Source organism: Pseudophryne corroboree, chromosome 4 (genome assembly GCF_028390025.1).
Source record: "Pseudophryne corroboree isolate aPseCor3 chromosome 4, aPseCor3.hap2, whole genome shotgun sequence".
NCBI lineage: Eukaryota > Metazoa > Chordata > Amphibia > Anura > Myobatrachidae > Pseudophryne > Pseudophryne corroboree.
In genome coordinates, this window is record NC_086447.1 from 280,688,013 (window position 1) to 280,691,764 (window position 3,752).

General features: G+C 47.4%; 1 pseudogene; it reads right to left on the reverse strand.

Annotated features, from left to right (window-relative positions):
- Nucleotides 1-3,147: 3,147 nt before the first annotated feature.
- On the reverse strand, nt 3,148-3,266 carry LOC134913811 (5S ribosomal RNA; annotated as a pseudogene).
- Nucleotides 3,267-3,752: the final 486 nt, after the last annotated feature.

The following is a 3,752-nucleotide window of genomic DNA, read 5'->3' on the forward strand; positions in this document are numbered from 1 at the left end:
ATTATGCGGCGGAGAAAAATGGGTATAATCGCGGGCAGTTGAATTTTTAAGACGCCAGGAGTCATAAAGATTATATTGTTTAAGCAAGGAGGACAAAGTTACTGCATCTTTGGAAACAGGAGGCAGTGATTTAATCGAGGAAGGTGAAGACCTACCGAGGCTTAGGTTAAGAGTGACATTAAAATCCCCCGCTATAATAAGGTGCCCTTGTGTATGTCGCTTAATGCACTTGAACAGTTTAGAGAAGAAGGGGCCCTGGGCCTGATTTGGCACGCAGACTGAGACAAGAGTGACCGTTTGTGAGCAGAGTGAGCCAGAAACAATAAGAAAGCGACCCTCCGGGTCAGAGTAAGTAGCAGAGTGCAAAAAAGGAGTCCTACTATGAATAAGTATTGCAACGCCTCATTTTATGCAGTCTGCAGAGGCAAAAAAAGTTTGGGGGAATTGTTTTCCCAGCAATTGAGTGTGGGTTCCTGAGAGATGAGTCTCCTGTAAGAATACAATATCTGCTTTTTCCCTCCGACAGGCCTCCAAAGTAACTATGCGTTTGTGCGGGGAGTTAAGGCCATTTACATTGATGGACAGTAATTTAAGAGCCATAGTGACAAAAATATGGTCGCTATCAAAAAAACTGCAGTTGAGTAAAAAAAAGAATTAAAGCACTGGGTAAGCTTGCCAGAAACAGGACAAGAAAAAAAGAGAGGAAAAAGAGGAGAGTAGCCACAAAAAAGTAAGAAGTAGGAGAGAGGGGAAGGAAGGCCAATTGGGCAGAAACCCTTTAACCGAGGAACCCGTTGAGGGTTCAATATAATAGTGAGAACAATACAAAGAAAAATGTACAGTAAGTACAGGGTGCATGGTGGGCGGGACATAGGAAGGTGGCGGATAGGACACCCCATATAGGGACCTGGGGTCTTAGCTAAAACAGTAGCTAGAGTAAACAGGGAAAAAAATATAATTGGGGAGCAAACGTGAGAAACCGCAGTGTATAATAACAATCGTAAGCCACGGGGAGTTGAGACATTGAGAAGAAATATAAAGTTCGGCTAAGCGTGAACGAAACTAAAAGTATCATAATAGCACAATCAAAAAAGTCAACTGAACCACTTCACCACCATAGGTCCGTGGTTATCCAGGACAATGTCCTGAAGGAGGGGGCAGGCGGATGGGTCCAGTGAGTATAGGAGACAAGAGAGCTGGAACCATTAAGTTCATGGAGGAGCAGTATCTCGTCCACGATCCTGACGTCTCATGACAGTGGACCACTCCGGGGTGGGGGGGCGAGATCGCTGGGGTTTGGTAGAGACCAGGGGCAGGGTTGAAGAGTCAGGCAATAAATCCAATTTTGCCAGGAGATCGTGGCCTTGAGCGATGGATTTCACAGAATATGAGGAGTTGGCAGCAAAGACTTGTAGTTGGAAAGGGTAACCCCAGCGGTATCTGACGTTGTGTTGGCGTAAGAGGTGAGTAATGGGTTGGAGGTCCCTACGCTTCTGTATTGTGGAGGGAGCCAGGTTTTGGAACAATTGGAGATCCATATCTTGGTAGGAAATGACCTGGGTATCCTTGGTAGCTTGGAGTAACCGTTCCTTAGTACGATAATAGTGCAGCCTGGTGATAATGTCACGAGGAGGCTGACCGGAGGAAGGTTTTGCTCTAAGGGCCCGGTGGGCTCTATCCATCAAATAAGGTCAGGAAGGATGTGATGGAAGAGGCCACCAAGGAAGGACTGTAGCTCCGAAGCAGAGATGGTTTCGGCCACGTTGCGTATTCTCAGATTGTTCCGTCGAGAGCGATTTTCTGCGTCCTCTTGTTTTTCTTTAAGGGATTCGACCTCATTGTGCAGGCATGTTAATTCTTTGTCAATGGTAATCTGGGAGCGGCAGAGGTTGTCTGCCTTGGATTCTAGGGCATCCGTCCTGACACCGAGAGAAGATAGTTCTGATTTAAAGTCATTGACAGCCTTAGTGAGTTCTTGTGCGAAGGCTGTTTTGACTCCTTCCAGAAGGTTGGTCATAACTGCCTGTATTTGTGGGTCAATTTCAACATCAGCGGGCAATGGTGAACCCGAGAAAGAACCAGCATCAGGAGACAGTGGAGTCAGCCTATTCTTAGAGCCAAAGAAGGAAGTCGATGGGGCTTGGGTTGCCTGTTTGACTTTAGACATTGTAACGAGAAGAGAAAAGAGAAAAAAAAGGAGGGGTTGTAGAAAAATTACACGGGCTGCTGCAAATCAGGTTGATTTAAGGCTCATGAGCGGTCCCCAGGTCCCTGGGTATCACATAGGCATTCACATATAGAGAGAGATTGGTAAATGTGAGAGGTCAGATGGGTAGGAATGTCTGGGTGCTCCACGTGGCATCTCCACTTCAAGACCCCGGGCCTAGACTAGTCAGAAAAAAAGGTTTTTGGTGTTGGGGCACGTGAGCGGCAGGGGGGGATTTCCAGCAATTCCCGAAGGCACCTGGGGGTGTGGGTTGCACAGGCTGAAAAGGCTGTCACCCCCTACCTTGATGGAGAGCAGGAGAAGATGTGCAGTCCTCCAATCCCGGGTGTGCACGCTGCACTCTGGCAGGGCCACCTGCAGGGTGGTAAATGCGGGGGCTGAGAGCTTTTCTCCAGCACCGGGGGGTCCAGGTGTGCGGAGGGAAGATGGCCGCCATTCAGGGATACAGGGAGCCAGCTGAGTTCGCGCCATCTGGAGATGCCAGGGCGGGTGGCCGCAAGACAGATGGGGGCCCTCAGCGTGCAGCAGGGAAGGCTGTGGTGAGGAGCTGGTGTTGCGGTCAAAGGAACTGAAGAGAAGGTCCAAACTATATGGGTGCGGGTCAGGGGGGCACCTCCTGTAGTCACCCTCTTTTTCCCAGCATTGCTGCTCTGCATGTAGCTCACACTGAGGTGGGGAAGATGGCCACCACCTCCTGCATCCGCGGCCCGACGGCCGTCCTGGGGGTAGCAGAGCCACGTCCACCTAGGTTGCCTGCCAAGCCACGCCTTGTGCTAACCATATTCTATATAACTAATCGGGCAGCAATAGATAGTCAATAAATAATTAAATTAGACTATTATAGTACTGTACAGGCTGCAATATACTAATTCTCATATTACTGAGAGTGCTCAGGTGAGTTGGTTTCAACGTCACCCATTCTCTTACTATACCAAATATTCCCAGGTGGTCTCCTTTCCTGGTACTGATCTGGCCCAGCACTGCTTAGCTTCCAAGATCAGATGAGATTGGGCGTTACCAGTGTGGTTTGACTGTATGGACATCATGACACCAAACCTGTGTTTTTAATTTTTAATTTAGACATAATACGTGAGCATATGTGTGCTATTAACCAGAATTAAGTGAATTATAAGGTAAAAACAAGATGAGGATGAGGGATACTGCACCTCACAGAAATGGTGCAATTTCGTATCCTTCATTGAGTCCTACTAGAGTTTGAAGTTGAAAAATCCAGTACATTTCACGTCTCGATAGTTTATTTGCAAGGTCACCACCTCTTTCTCCCAGATTAACATGTTTAATAGCCTTAAATGTTAGATCCTCGGGATTTGAGTTATGATTTAACGTGAAGTGCATGGGAACTGTGTGACTGTCCACTTTATTCCTAATACTTCGGAAGTGCTCCTGAATCCTCATCTTCTGGGTCTCTTAGTCTTTCCAACGTATTTCATTTTACAGGTACACTCCAACAGGTACATCACGGACGAGTTATTACAGTTCATGAAGTCCTTGATGGTATACTCCT